The 16135-nt window shown below is 41.5% G+C and overlaps 1 pseudogene; it reads right to left on the bottom strand.

Moving 5' to 3' along the window:
• Positions 1–1815: 1815 nt before the first annotated feature.
• LOC141499461 (large ribosomal subunit protein eL8-like) lies at positions 1816–2910 on the bottom strand (annotated as a pseudogene).
• Positions 2911–16135: the final 13225 nt, after the last annotated feature.

Below are 16135 nucleotides of genomic sequence, written 5' to 3'. Positions count from 1 at the left end.
GTGAGTCTCTCATTGGCTAATGAGAGCTAGTATATGTATAAAACTTTAAGGTTTGCATAGCACTTTGTCTCCTTTATCTAATTACTCACCACAACCTTATGAAATGGGGTTGCTTTTATTATGAGAGACTTGAGACTCAGACAGTTAAATTGACTTGCCTAGGGTCATGCAGCTAGGAGCTACCTGTAGCAAGATTGAAACTGCAAGATAACAGAAAATGAGAGCTGGAGAGGACCTTGAAAATCATCTTCTTTCCCAGATGAGGAAAGTGAGGCAGAAAGGGGTAGTTATCCCACCATTGGGAAAGAGCCTTTCAAGCTCACAAATAGTATGTGGTTTAGCTTTATCTTGTATCAAGTTTATCTTCATCTCCAGCTGGAGCCTCAGCCCAAGGCAGCGGCTTACCCAGGGGGCTGAGTCTGAGTCTCTGGGGACCTGGCTACCTACTCATCGATCCCCCCAGCGCCTTCTAGGAAAGAGCAGCGGCTAAGATGTGTTTTGGAGCTTCGGGGAGACCGAGGGCAGCAGCCCCTGGACCCACAGGCATCGGAACCAGTGAGCCCAGTCAAGAGAGGGGAGAGGGGACCCTTACCTGCGATCGTGGCAGTGGGTAGAAGCAGGAGGACGAGGAGCACTGAACTCCGCAGCTCGGCTAAAGCCCTTAAGCCCTTCATGCTTCCTTCTCCCCTTTAGCTGCTTTTCTGCCCCCCGCTTCTCTTGGGTCCGCTGCCCACAGTTGCTTCTAACTGGGCTTTAAACCCAGGCGTGACTTAGCCCGTCTGTGTGGGAAATGCTTGGGGGGCAGGAGTTATTTGCAGAATTCCAATGTGCGGCTTCCATGGGGGGAGGAGTTTAATGTGGGGTGATTTTCAACTTATCTTCACCTCCAACGCACGATGTGACTTAGGCATCCTCTTTAACCCGTGACATCCTGACTGCAAATGAAGCGCTTTGCAGAGACCCCTGGCAACCATTCCTAAGCCCTGAGAAACCAGTTCCTGGGGTGTTTCCTGCGGGGCTACAGCCTTTCCTAAGTACCGCTACCCACACACTCCAGGAGAGACATCAAGGTCTCTTCTCCTCAATCCCTCTGTTTCCCTTGGACACCTAATGAATGCTCCATGACCACGGCTGAAGCTTTTTGTCTCTTGTATGGCTCCGGGGCATGACTGGCCCTGATCTCCCCAAAGATAGTCTCCCTAGCCTTTCCTCTCTGTGGAGGATTGACCCCAAAGCAATCACACCTGGGAAGCCGTCAGCTATTTCCTGATTTTACGAAGATACAGGCAGGTGAATTTCCTCCGACCTTCAGACTTTGAAAGCATTATGAGAAAAATACCCTTTTAAAAACAAAAACCACAGAACAAAAATGCCATTGTCACTTCTCAGCAGGAGTTGAGCCTTAAAAGCTAATTTTTTTCTCTTCCTTAGAAGTGAAGACAGCAAGCACAAGGGAGAGGTTGAGCAGTCTAGCTTCCAGATGAAGTCAAAACAAAAAGCAACCCCTTCCCCTATTCCCATTATCTGACTTTCCCCCATAGAATGTTCAAGGCTATCCTAGGTGCATACTCAAAACAAGTCTGGTTTGTACTTTTCTCTTTAGCCTCACCGTATCTCACCTCTCCAGAATGTAAGCTCTTCAACAGGCCTAGAATTGTACCTGAACTTAGCAGGTAGTTGCTTAATGAATCTGAGGCCCAGGAAAAATCGAGTTGTAGATCTGGTAAAGAGTTCCACAGAATGGAAGGCAATTTCTTCTCTTTTGTTTTTTGGTTTAAATTTTAATTTTTATGTAGGGAAAAATCAAACATGCATTTAACCCAGTTTGGTTGCAAGTTTCTTAGCTTTTGCTTTTTCCAGCTTGGCAATATGAGCCACTGATTTTGGACCCAGACATTGCCACCCCAATGACTACAGATCTTATCATATCTGTCATTGTAATTGGTTTTGATGGCTTCTTCCAGCTTTGCCAGGGCTCCCTTATCATCAGGGTTAACTTGTGAGAAGGCAATGCTTGTGCAGGTGTTTCTGTGAACTAAGCAACCAAGTCTGGCTTTACCTTTGATAATACAGTAGAGAACCACCATTTTTTGGCACAAAGCAGGAAGATTACTAGCTCAATGGGGTCCACATCATGTGCAATCACTACTAACTGTGCCTTCTTGTTTTCTACCAGAGTAGTTACAGTGTTAACACCTGCTCTGAGGACAGATGGTCTTTTAGTGGGGTCTCCTTTGCCAGCAGCTTTTTCTTCAGCCGGAAGCCAACAGCCTTTGCTTCTTCTCTTGCTTTGTCTCAGGTCTGTACTTGTGAGACAGTTTAAGGAGCTGAATAGCTGTCTGGCAATCCAAAGCTTGATTGAACTGATTAATTGCTGGTGGCACTTTCTTATAAAGGATAGACCTCTGAAGCTGCAGTCTGATCAAATTACCAAGGGATACTTTTCTAGAATTCTATAGAATAATAACAAATTATATTTGGAAAAATAAAAGATCTAGAATGTCAAGGAAAATGATGAAAAGAAGTTGGTTGTTTCTTTTCCTTTGTTATTGAAGATCAAAACAACATCACTATCTTAGAGATGAGTTAAAATTTGTCCCAACTATATCTGATCAGACCAATACCGGTTTGGAATGATCTACCACAAGTCAGGTACAAATAGTCCATGTGAACATCTGGGACAGGTACTCTAAATTTACTCATCTCACATTTCCTGTGAGCTGCTTCAATTCTCCTTTGTTTATATAGTGCATTACCCTCTCTGATAAGAGTGTGCCATGTTGGGAGGTCCTGTGCCAGTGTTTCCCATGCCATAGCAGTCAAATCTAAAGTTCTACAATGAGACCTTCAGAGTGTCCTTGTATCACTTTTTCTGACCTTCTCCCCTCCCATACCTCCCCGCACCCCCATGGTGTGTGAATACTTGTACTTTGTGAGTTCTCTATAAAATAGTCTTTTTCGTAACCATACATTTGGCATTTTATCAACATGGGCAGCCCATTGTAGTTACACTCTCTGTAGTATGTTTGAATGCTTGGCAGATTAGCTTGAGGAAGGACCTCAGTGTCTGGTGTCTTCTCCTGTCAGGTGATTTCAGAATCTTCCTAAGACGATGTAAATGGAAGCGATTCAGTTTCCTCCCATGTTGATGCTAAGACTGTCCGAGTTTCACAGGCATATAGTAATAAGGTCAGTACCATGCCTCTGTAGACTTTCAGTTTGGTAGTCAATATAATAATCTTTTCTTTCTCACATTTTCCTTGGGAGTCTTCCAATAGCTCTATGTGACAATCTCATTTCCTCCTTGGAAATCACACTGCTGAGGTAAAGTGAACTCCATCCACAGTATTAAAAACTTCTCTGCATGTTGTCACTGATGGGTCCACATGTGGATGGTGTGGTGCTGACTGATAAAGCACCTGAGTTCATTTGGTGCTAATTAGGTGGAAACATTCAACTGAGATCAATATATAACATAGAACCAATGTAAACACAAACAATGCCTTCTGTGGGGGATGGGGGGAGGGAAGCAAGAATGGGGGAGAAATTGCAAAACTCAAAATAAATAAACTCTTTTTTTTTTAGGTTTTTGCAAGGCAAACAGTGTTAAGTGGCATACCCAAGGCCACACAGCTAGGTAATTATTAAGTGTCTGAGACCGGATTTGAACCCAGGTACTCCTGACTCCAGAGCCAGTGCTTTATCCACTATGCCGCCTAGCTGCCCCTAATAAACTCTTTCTTTAAAAAATAAATAAATAGAATCTGGATAAATTAAAAAAAAAAGAAATGGCTCAGAGCGGAAATAACATACACACTTAATAGGGTGAAGAAATCTATCTTACCCTAGAGAGAAAAAGGAGAAGAAAGGGATGGGATAAGGGGGAATGGGGGGGGGAGGGAAGGGGGGAATAGGTGATAGAAGAGAGGGAAGATTGAGGGAGAGAGCACTCAGATACAACACACTTTTGGACAGGGCCAAGATGAAAGGAGAGAGAGAGAATAGAATCAAATGAGAGTGGAGAGAAATAGAGTGGAGGTACAGCTAGTAATAGCAACTGAGGGGAAAATATTGAAGCAACTACTCTGGTGGACTTATGATAAAGAAAGCAACTCACCCCAGAGATAGAGTCATTGGAATCTGAACACAGACTGAAGTATATATTTTTTTCTCTCTCTCTATTCTTGAGGTTTCTCATCTTCTGGTGGTGGTGGGGGTTTATGTTTACCCTTAAAACACATTCAGTTTCGATCAATGTATAGCAGAGAAACACTATAAAGACTATCAGACAGACTTCTGGGTGGGGGGAGGAAGGGAAGGTGGGGGGAATTGTAAAATCCAAAACCTTACAAAAAAATGATAGGTAGGTACTACTATTGTATATAATTGGAAAACAAATAAAATGTTAATTTAAGAAAAAAGCATGGGAGCAATGATACAGCCTTGTTTCACTCCATTGGCAACTGGGAAATCTCAGGAAGATTATCCATTATCCGGAACGTGGGCATGCAGCCATAATGAAAGTGACCCACAAAACTGATTAGCTCTCCAGGCCAGATTTTGATATATTTTACCATAAGCCCTCATGACTGACAGTATCAAAATTCTTGGTCAGAACTATAAATGTTCTACACAAACCCTGGAGTTGTCTAGTAGCAAACAGCACATCAACTGTTCCTTGACCCTTTCTGAAGCCACTTGGCTCTCAGGGAGATGACCATCTTTCAGGTGAAGAATCAGTCTATTGAGAAGGACTCTGGCAATAATCTTACAAGCAATGACTAAAAGAGAAATACCCTTGTGATTGTCACAATCTGTTCTCTTTATTAGATATGGAAAATGGAGGCATCCTTGAATTCTTGGGGGTAATAAATTCTTCTGATAGTCATTCTGCCTTGGGGCTGCTGTTTCAGTTGATTATGAGTATTTGGCTCAGAGAGGATGAGTCTGTGATTAGTCCAGCACTTTGCGCCACACATTGCCTTTGTTAATCTCACATCTCATCTTTCTCTTCAGTTTTAAAAGGGGCTGAGCAGCCCTCACAGCAGAAGTACTAGTCTTCCTTGAACATATCATCCACCCCATAGCAGGATCAGGATGAGACTAAAGTCAACAAGATGGCAGTATTTAGATGACTCAATCAGGATATCCAAAAATCAGTTGAATGAATGGAGAATGTTTAACCTCGAAAAGGTACTGAGGCTGTCTTCAGATATTTAAAAGACTGTCATGTGAAAAAGGGAATTAACTTATTCTGTGTAATCTCTGGTGGCAGATTTAGATACAAAGCAAGGAAGCCACAATTAGGACTGATGAAGCAAGGGAAAATTCCCTAAAAACTGGACCTATCTGAGAAATCAGTCTTGTTATCTCAGAGCAACAACGCTCATGGTTAATTGGAGTGTTTGTACACAGTGATAATGAGTATTTTATGGATATCATTGAAATCTAGGCTAAATTTTCCACTCATCATTATTTCCAATGAATCAAATGAAGGCTAAAAGGCGAAGTGTGATTTTTAAAAAAAAATAGTATTTTATTATTTTCAATTACATATAAAGATAGTTTTCATCTTTTATTTATTTATGTGTTTGTTTGTTTGAGGTTTTTGCTAGGCAATGGGGTTAAGTGGCTTGCTCAAGGCCACACAGCTAGGTAATTATCAAGTGTCTGAGGCTGGATTTGAACTCAAGTACTCCTGACTCCAGAGCCAGTGCTTTATCCACTGCGCCACCTAGCCACCCCTTCATCATTTATTTTTATAAGATTGTGAGTTCCACATTTTTCTCCCTTCCTCCCCAAAACAGTAAGTAATTTGATAGAGGTTATACATGTAATATTATATTAAACATATTTCCAGATTAGTCATGTTGTAAAAGAATCAGAACAAAAAAAAAAAACCATGAGCAAGAAATAATAAAACAACAAATTTAAAAAAGCGAAAATAGTATGCTTTAGTCTGCATTTAAACTCTATTGTTCTTTCTCTGGATCTAGATGACATTTTCCATCACAAGTCTTTTGGATTTATTATATTACTGGGAAGAGCTAAGTCTATCAGCTGATCATCACACAATGTTGCTGCTATTGTGTAAAATGCTCTCCTGGTTCTGCTTCACTCAGCATCAGTTCATGAAAGTGTTTCCAAGTTTTTTGAAACATTTCTTATAGCACAATAGTATCTATCCCATTACATCCGTTTAACACAATTTGTTCAGCCATTCCCCAGCTGATGGACATCCTCTCAATTTCCAATTCCAATTAGTATGAATATTTTTTGTGTAGGCAGGTCCATTTTGTGGTGTATGTTTCTTAAAGCTAATCCCTAGATTAGATGATCTATGAGGTTCCTTCAAACTCCAAGATTCTATAATTTTATAGTAAGCAAGATCACCTTTTATAGACACTATCCTTATTTAGGTAGCCAGACAATGAAGAGTTTAGATAGAGTACTGGGCCTGGAGTCAGGAAGACTCATCTTCCGAGTTCAATGTTTGTCCTTCATATTTTTTTATCAGGAAAAATTTTAATATAAAGCGAGATTAGCTGCACATCTTTAGTTTTCCATATGTTACATATTTTTTTAAATTCTCTTTTAAATACAACACTGGGATTCAGCTACTTGGATATTTCTTTTAATACATTTTCTTTTAATATACTTTTATAAATCTTACTTCCCTCCCCCCATCCCCCCCCCACGGAAAGCAATCTGTCAGTCTTTACATGGTTTGCCTGTTGTACATTGATCCAAATTGAGTGTGATGAGAGAGAAATCATATCCTTAAGGAAGAAACAAAAAGTATAAGAGATAGCAAGATCAGACAATAAGATATCTGGTGTTTTTTTTTTTCTAAATTAAAGGGAATAGTCCTTGAACTTTGTTCAAACTCCACGGCTCTTTATCTGGATACAGATGGTATTGTCCATTGCAGACAGCCCAAAATTTTCCCTGATTGTTGCCCTGATGGAATGAGCAAGTCCATCAAGGTTGATCATCACCCCCATGTTGCTGGTAGAGAGTACAGTGTTTTTCTGGTTCTGCTCATCTCACTCAGCATCAGTTCAAGCAAATCCTTCTATGCTTCCCTGAATTCCCATCCCTCCTGGTTTCTAATAGAACAATAGTATTCCATGACATACATATACCACAGTTTGCTAAGCCATTCCCCAATTGAAGGACATTTAACTTGATTTCCAATTCTTTGCCACCACAAACAGGGCTGCTATGAATACTTTTGTACAAGTGACATTTTTATCATTTTTCATCATCTTTTCAGGGTATAGACCCAGTAGTGGTAGGCAATTGCTATTTATGGCAGAAGTACATGATAGAATGTGCTTACACACACCCCTAGTCAGGAGTTCAAAGACCCAGTTCCTGAATGGTGAGATCTCCTATGTAGAGGGGTGAAGGGAATTTTTAATTCCCAAAGAAACATGATGTCAGAATCCAGCCTTTGAGCAAAGATCCACTGGCAACAATGGCTTTTAGAGTCATTTTATGGTTAATCAGAATCAACCTCATTACCATCTATATCAGGTGAAGGAACTGAGAAATTAGTTCATACCTTGCTATGATGATTCCTGTTTTTCCTGATCAACTCATTCTGTTCTTTTCCCCTGCCTCATGGAAGCCCTAACAACTACCTTTCACTTTAGATTCATGTCTTTCTTTAGGAATGACTACATTTTGTGTCATTCTTCCTTCCTACCCTCACCCCACCAAAAGAATGTAGGCACCTTAAGGACAGGAATGGGTTCATTTTTGTTTTGGTACCCCCAATGCCTAACACTCTACATAGCGAATAGTAGGCATTAAGTTGAATTTAATGGAATTAAATTGAATAAGAAAAATTCAATAGTATTCTCTTCTTAAAAAAAATGGCCAGGAGCAGCTAGGTGGCTCAGTGAATAGAGCACTAGCCTTGAAGTCAGGAGTATCTGGGTTCAAATCCGACCTCAGACACTTAATAATTACCTAGCATTGTGGCCCTGGGCAAGCAAGCCACTTAACTCCATTGCCTTGAAAAATCTAAAAAAAAATGGCCAGAGTATGTTAAAACCACCAAAATGATTTTTCTGGCAAAGGTTGCAAAACGAATGGGCTTTTTAAGGTCTGTTTCCCTTTCCCCCTTTGCTGAACTTTGATCTAAATTTGATTGTGCCAGCTCTCATGAATCTTTATTTGAAGGAACTTTTATTTCATTGTGCTGACTGGTCATAATTGGGCAGTTAGGTGGTGCAGTGGATAGAGCACTGGCCTTGGAGTCAGGAGGACAGGAGTTCGAATCCAGTCTCAGACACTTGCTATTTGCTAGCTGTGTGATCTTGAGCAAGTCACTAAACCCTGATTGCCTTCCATCCAGGGCCATCTCCAGTCGTCCTGATTCATATCTAGCCACTAGACCCAGATGACTCTGGAGGAGAAAGTGAGGCTGGTGACTTAGCACAGCACCACCTCCCTGATGTCATGGTCTTTGACAATGAAGGACAAACATTAATCAGTCATAGGCAGATGAGGCTGGTGCCCACCTGGTGTGATGTGAAGTGATATGAGGAGATTCCCTTCCAGAACACCCTCTGGCCCCATAGGTCTCTGTTCACATCAGTCTACAATGCTAAATTCCTATCATAAGGAATTCTCTCTGGGATATTTAAAAGTCAAATACTCCTGTGAGGTGTCACAAATTACAATTTTAACAAGGTTTCTAACAGTGAAATTTTAGTCATTTTAATCAGAGAAAAGATGCCTTAGGAGCAGTAAGGGGGTGAGAGAATGAGAAAAGACCAGAATGAAAGAGTGGGAGAAGGGAAAAGAAAGAAGAAAGGGGAGAAGAGGAGGAAGGTGAGAAAAGAAGAGTTAGTAAGAAGACATAATTGTCTTCAACGATCTGCGGAGCTATGATCTCTAAGAGGACAAAGATTTACTTGTCCCTGAAGGGAAGTTACTAGGAGCAGTGGATGGGAAATGTCAAAGAGGTAATTTTTTTTATTTAATGTTTATTCTCATTTTGTACAAATAATTTTTTACATTAATAAAATATTCTTGTTTAAGAGTAAATGAAATACCCCCTCCCCCCCATAAATATAGACTTGCTTGAGTGATAAAAGGGAGAGAAAAAAATTAAAATAAAAAAATAATAGTAATAATTGTAGGTATGGCCAGGTGGCACAATGGATGGAGCACCAACCCTGGAGCCATGAGCACCTGAGCCCACATCCAGCCCCGTACACACAACAATTACCTAGCCGTGTGACATGCAAGCCACCCGAACCCCGCTGCCCTACAAAAACCAAAAAAAAAAAAAAAAGACCCAAAATAAAATAGTAATAATAGTAGGGGTGGCTGGGTGGCGGACAGAGCATTGGCCTCTGAGCCAGGAGCACCTGGGTCCAAATCTGGCCTCAGACACCCAAAGATCACCCTGCTATGGGGCCCCAGGCAGGCCACCCAGCCCCATTTGCCCTGCACCCTCCCCCAAATAATAATAATAAAAAATGTGCTTGAGTCTTTGTTCCAACACCAACAGCTCTGTCACGGGTGGATCACATTCTTTATGATAAGTCCATCGTAAAAGTCACTTCCATATTTTTCCACTGTTGCCATTGTTGATTGCAACTCCTTCCTTTCGTATTTCTCCACTACCATGTACTATATTTTCTCTCCTTTCACTCTGACTCTGCTGTAGGGTAGCTGAGTGGCCCATTGGACAGATCCCGGCTCTGGGGCCAAGAGGCCCTGAGCCCCCATACCACTCCTTAGGCCCAGCATCCACTTGGCCCTATGGTTCTGGGCAGGTCATCCAATCCCAGCCCCTTGCAAGAAGTAAAAAAGAAAATGTGTTATATCTGACCACTCTCCCCCACATGGTCCATCCTCTCCTCCATCACTCACATCCCCACCCCTTCCCCCTCCTTCTTACTCCAGATGCCTGTACCCCATTGAGTATATATGCTGTTTCCTCTCCAAGCCACCTCTGATGAGAGCAAAGGTTCCCTCATTCCCCCTTGCCTTCCCCCCTTCCATGTCATTGCAATAGCTCATTGTAATAAAGAAAAATCTTATTATATGAAATATCTTGGCCTATTCCCCCTCTCCTTTTTCTTTTTCCCATTACATTTCCCTTTTTTCTATTGACTCCATTTTTACACCATATTTTATCTTCAAATTCAGCTTTCCCCTGTGCTTCAACTATAAAAGCTCCTTCTTACCTGCTCTATTAACTGAGAAGTTTCATATGAGTATTAATCAGTGTCATTTTTCTATGCAAGAATACATGCAGGGGTGGCTAGGTGGTGTACCTGGGTTCAAATCCAGTCTCAGACACTTAATAATTACCTAGCTGTGTGGCCTTGGGCAAGCCACTTAACCCCATTTGCCTTGCAAAAACCTTTAAAAAAAAAAAGAATACATGCAGTTCATCATCAAGTCCCTCATATTTTCTCCTTCTCCAATCTTCATGCTTCACCTGAGTCTAAAGATCAAACCTTCTGTTCAGCTCTGACCATTCCAACAGGCACATTTGAAATTCCCCTGGTTCATTGAAAGTCCATCTTTTTCCCTGGAAGAGGACATTCAGCCTTGCTGGGTAGTTCATTCTTGGCTGCATTCTAAACTCTTTTGCCTTCCGGTATATTGTATTCCAAGCCCTACGAGCTTCCAATGTAGTTGCTGCTAAGTCCTGTGTGATCCTGACTGCAGCTCCACGGTATTTGAACTCTGTCCTTCTGGCTGCTTGTAATATTTTCTCTTTGACTTGGGAGTTCTGGAATTTGGCTATAATATTCCTGGGGTTTGGTTTTGGGGGATCTTTCTCGGGGATCGGGGGATTCTCTCCATTTCTATTTTGCCCTCTGCTTCTAGAATATCAGGGCAATTTTCCTGTAGTAATTCTTTGAAAATGATATCAAGGCCCTTTTCCTGATCATGACTTTCAGATATTCCAATAATTTTTAAATTATCTTTCCTAAGTCTGTTTTCCATATCAGTTGTTTTTTTCAATAAGATATTTCACATTTTCTTCTAATTTTTCATTTTTTTTTAAGTATTGATTCCTGATTTCTGGTAAATTCATCAATCTCCCTGAATTCTATTCTTTGTCTGAAGGTTGTTTTCCTCAGAGAGTTTTCTTATCTCTTTTTCCATCTGGCCAATTTTGCTTTTTTTTTTTAGGTTTTTATAAGGCAAATGGGGTTAAGTGGCTTGCCCAAGGCCACACAGCTAGATAATTATTAAGTGTCTGAGACCGGATTTGAACCCAAGTACTCCTGACTCCAGGGCCGGTGCTTTATCCACTGCGCCACCTAGCCGCCCCCCAATTTTGCTTTTCAAAGCATTCTTCTCAATAGCATTTTGAACTGTTTTATCCATTTGACCTAAGCTGGTTTTTAGCATGCTATTTTCTTCAGCATTTTTTTGGATTTCCTTGACTAGGCTGCTGACATCATTTTCATGTTTTTCCTGCATCTCCGTCATTTCTTTTCCCAGTTTTTCTTCTAACTCCCTCATTTGATTTTCAAAGTCTTTTTTGAGCTCTGTCATAGCCTGAGCCCAATTTCTGTTTTTCTTGGAGTCTTTCGATGCAGGAGCTTGTGCTTCCTCATCTTCAGACTGAGTATTTTCATCCTTCTCGGGCTTATAGGCAAAGTATTTCTCAATGGTCTTCCTCTTTTTTCTCTGCTTGCTCATTTTCCCAGTCTGGGCCAGGTTTTGAGGTGCTTCCTGAGCTTTTGGGACACTGCCACAAGGGTCTCAGTGTGTGAAGCTCTGTCCTCCCTCCTGGTCTGTGAATGACCATATGCACCCCCCTCTGCCACGGGGCTGTGGTGGTGGGGGCCCTGCTGTTCTATGGGGGAGCCTAGACTGTGACCAGGATCTGAATGTGTCAGAACCCCAGAGTCCTGTTCCAGGGACAGGACTCAGCAGTCTATCTCTCTTCACTCCCTCACTAGGTTCAATGGGTTCATGCCCTGGAGGCTCCTGCTTACCGGCTCCGCCAGCTTCTGTTTCCTAGAACTCAGCTTGCCATGCTGCTGGCTGTGTACCCTGAGGGCTGGGCTTCACGTGCTTGCTCTGGCAGAGGTCCCCCTCCCCCCTATTCCCCCAATTTGTGCCTGGTGCTCCCCATGGTGTAGCTCAGGAGCCTCCCCCGCCATGTCTTCCAGAGCCCTGGGGCTGCCTCCAGGAAGCTGAAGTTCTTTTGCTCTGGCAGCTGCCCCTCCAACCTGGGGAGCAGAGCCTTTTTTTTTTAAAGGTTTTTGCAAGGCAAATGGGGTTAAGTGGCTTGCCCAAGGCCACACAGCTAGGTAATTATTAAGTGTCTGAGACCGGATTTGAACCCAGGTACTCCTGACTCCAAGCCGCCCCAGCAGAGCCTTTCTGCTCTTTTCCAGGTTACCTTGAGTGGGAGAACTGCCTCACTGGGTCCCTCTGTGGGTTCTGTCTATCGAAAATTTAGAGTCCTTAGCTTATGAGTTTTATGAGAGAGTGCCTAAGGCAGGATCTGTTCCTGTTGCCATCTTGGCTCCAACCCCGAGGTAAATTTTTTTTTTAGGTTTTTGCAAGGCAATGGGGCTAAGTGGCTTGCCCAAGGCCACACAGCTAAACAATTATTAAGTGTCTGAGACCTGATTTGAATTCAGGTACTCCTGACTCCAGGGCAGGTGCTCTATCCACTAGCCTCCCTAAAGAGGTCAATACTTTAATGTGGCCTTTGGTGAAATGAGTTCCCCTTCAGGTAGTAGTCCTTTGTTAGGGATGTTGAGGTGATTCTTGGTCATTTTTAGATTGGATTGGATGCCCCTTAAGTCCTTTCTAGTTTGGAGACTGGAATTCTGAGTCAGGAAAGAAGGGGAGGCAGGAAGAGACAGAGAAGAGAGAGGAGGATGTGGGAAAAGGGGAAAGAAGGGAGGGCACAGGGGTCACAGAGAAGTATTAGGTGAGAGATGACTGATGAGGACTTTCTAAGGTGGTAAACCAGGTAGAAAAAAGGGTTCAGAAATCTGAGGCAGAACCAGTAAAGAAAGCCCACAGAAAAAACTGGTCCTGAGCCCATGGCAGAAACAGCATGGACCAGTATCTCACATTCATATATACCAAGATAACACTGAAAAGGGTATAAGATTTAGACATAAAAGGTGATTATCATCAACCAGTTGGGAGAATAAGGAATAGTTCATCAGTCAGATGTATGGAAAGGGAGGAGTTTATCATCAAAGAAGAGAAACAAAACATAAAATGCAAAATGGATAGTTTTGATTATATTACATTAAAAAACTTTTACATAAATAAAACCAATGCAACTAGGATAAAAAGAAATGCAACAAGGTAGGAAATAATTTTTACATAAGTGTACGTCATTCCCCAATTGATAAATTTTCAAAGGATATAGAAAGGCAATTCAAAGATGAAGAAATTAATCTAGTCATATGAAAAAAATGTTCCAAATCATTACTGATGAGAAAAATGCAAATTAAAACAACTCTGATGTATCACCTCACACTTATCACGTTGGCCCATATGACAAAAAAGGGAAATGATGATCATTGTTGGAGGGGATGTGGGAAAACTGGGACACTGATGCATTGTTGGTAGAATTGTGAATTGATCCAACCTGGAGAGCAATTTGGAACTATGGCCAAAGGGCAATAAAACTGTTGATATCCTTCAATCCAGCAATACCACTACTAGGTCTGTTTCTCAAAGAGATTATATAAGAAAGGGTAAAAAATCCACAGGCACAAAAATATTTATAGCAGCTCTTTTCATAGAGGCAAAGAATTGGAAATTGAGGGGATACTCATCAATTGGGGAATGGCTGAACAAATTGTGGTATATGAATGTGATGGGGGCACTATTGTTCAGTAAGAACAACCTGGAGAGACTTTTATGAATCCTTGCTGAGTGAAGTGACCAGAACCAGAACATTGCACACAATAACAGCAACACTGTATGATGATCAAATATGATGAAATTGCTCTTTTCTGCATCAGAATAATCAAAGACAATTCTAAAGGAGTTATAATGGAAAATATCCACATCCAGAGAATAAACTATGGAGTCTGAATGCAGACCAAAGTTTACTATTTTAAATTAAAAAGGGCTTTTTTGCTTTTTTTGGGTTTTTCCTCTTTTGGTTTTGATTCTTCTTTTTCAACATGCTTAATACAGAACTGTATTTAACATAGTTATACACGAATAACTTAGATTGTTCTCTGTGAAGGGGAGGAAAGGGATGGAGTGAGAAAAATGTGGAACTCAAAACTTCACAAAAAATTAGTGTTGAAATTATCTTTACATGTAATTGGGAAAATAAAAGATGAAAATTTAATTGAATTTCGGGGTAGCTAGGTGGCGTAGTGGAAAAAGCACCAGCCCTGGAGTCAGGACCTGGGTTCAAATCCAGTCTAAGCCACTTAATAATTACCTAGCTGTGTGGCCTTGGGCAAGCCACTTAACTCCATTTGGCTTACAAAAAAAAAACACCTAAAAAAAATTGAATTAAACAAAAAAAAGGAAAGCAAGCCCAGAGAGCTCATAGTTCAGCCAAGCATCTGTCCCAGTATCTGCTTTGCTCCATTACTAACAGAACCAGGGCATTAAAATACCATCATGACCCTGCAGAACAGACCCCAGAGGAGTTAATATGGTACCCCTGGCCAGGAGGTACATCCAGAAACCTTGGCTGTGTCATCTATTTGTGTCCAGAGTACACCTTGTGTGTTCCTCTGAAAAGGAGTTATAGGTGCCCAGCACCACTGAACGGGGGCTGTTGACATTTAAAGATTTCAGTTCATGTCCTCCAGTGAGAATTTAAAGTCCAAAAGAGTCCTCCCACCTCATCCAAGAATTGACCACAATACTGTAACTACCTCTCACATCTGGCCTTGCAGACCTTTGGAAAGGGGACCTTTCTGTATGACTGCCTGTGTCAGTCTTTAATATGAATGGTATTCCCTTGGGTTACCAATTAAGGCCCTTTCTAAGCTGGTGACAATTCACTTTCAGTTTTGTCATTAATGGGTTATTTTCCCTCATTGTGTAAAGACCTGGTTTCCTTTTCTGTTAAATAAGCTTTCAAGTGTCTTCTAATCCCAATACTAAGAATCTGCCTTTGCATACTTATTGGCATTACTAGAAGTATATTGTCCCAAATGAATAATGGACCCATATGAGGTCATGTTTGGAGCTATATTTGAAAAAGGATATAGATGAGGATGTGCCAGAGGATGCTTAGAAAGAGACTTAAGGAGTTTTGAAGGCTGATATGGGAAAAATATGAGGAAGCTACCTTCCTTAGGATTATTACCAGAAGGCAAGTTTGTGAGAATCTAACATTTGGGGGAAACTGAGCTAAGTCTAACTCCCTTATATTCTCCACTTGGTGACTGAGTCAGAAAAAAAAAAACCTATTCACTCTGAGCTGGGAATGGAGAGTAGTGGTTTCTAATGCTATGATGAAGCAGAGCCAAAATCAACTCCTCTCTGGGATCAGCTATGTTGACTTTATGTACATGGAAACAAACAACATGTGATTATCTAGGTGACCTGGAGATAATACTTCAACTCCCTGACAATATTTTTTTATGGTTTTTTTGCAAGGCAAATGGGGTTAAGTAGCTTGCCCAAGTCCACACAGCTAGGTAATTATTAAGTGTCTGAGACCAGATTTGAACTCAGGGTACTCCTGACTCCAGAGCCTGTACTTTATCTACTGTGCCACCTAGCTGCCCCCCTGACAATATTTTCGACTTAAGTTTCTTTCCCTGAGCACAGGTGACCAAACAGTAATCTCCAGATGGATGTTTCTAGACTAGATGGCTACCTTCTGAGTTTAAGAGTTTGGGAGTCATAATGCTACACCCCACATCAAGAAACATCAGAGGTGAACATCAAAAGTGTTGGGGCCGCTATGTGGCGCAGTGGATAGAGCACTGGCCCTGGAATCAGGAGGACCTGGGTTCAAACTCAGCCTCAGACAATAATTACCTAGCTGTGTGGCCTTGGGCCACTTAACCCCATTGACTTAAATAAAAACTTTTAAAAAGTGTTGTGAAGGGTGCCATCATCAGCCAACAAAGAAAACCCATGTATACCTTGTGGATGGTTCTAGTGGTTCCCACCTTGGGGTGTGTGG

Source organism: Macrotis lagotis, chromosome X (assembly GCF_037893015.1).
Source record: "Macrotis lagotis isolate mMagLag1 chromosome X, bilby.v1.9.chrom.fasta, whole genome shotgun sequence".
Taxonomy (NCBI): Eukaryota; Metazoa; Chordata; class Mammalia; order Peramelemorphia; family Peramelidae; genus Macrotis; species Macrotis lagotis.
The sequence above is the reverse complement of the archived record's forward strand: the minus strand, read 5'-3'. Positions and strand labels throughout refer to the sequence as shown.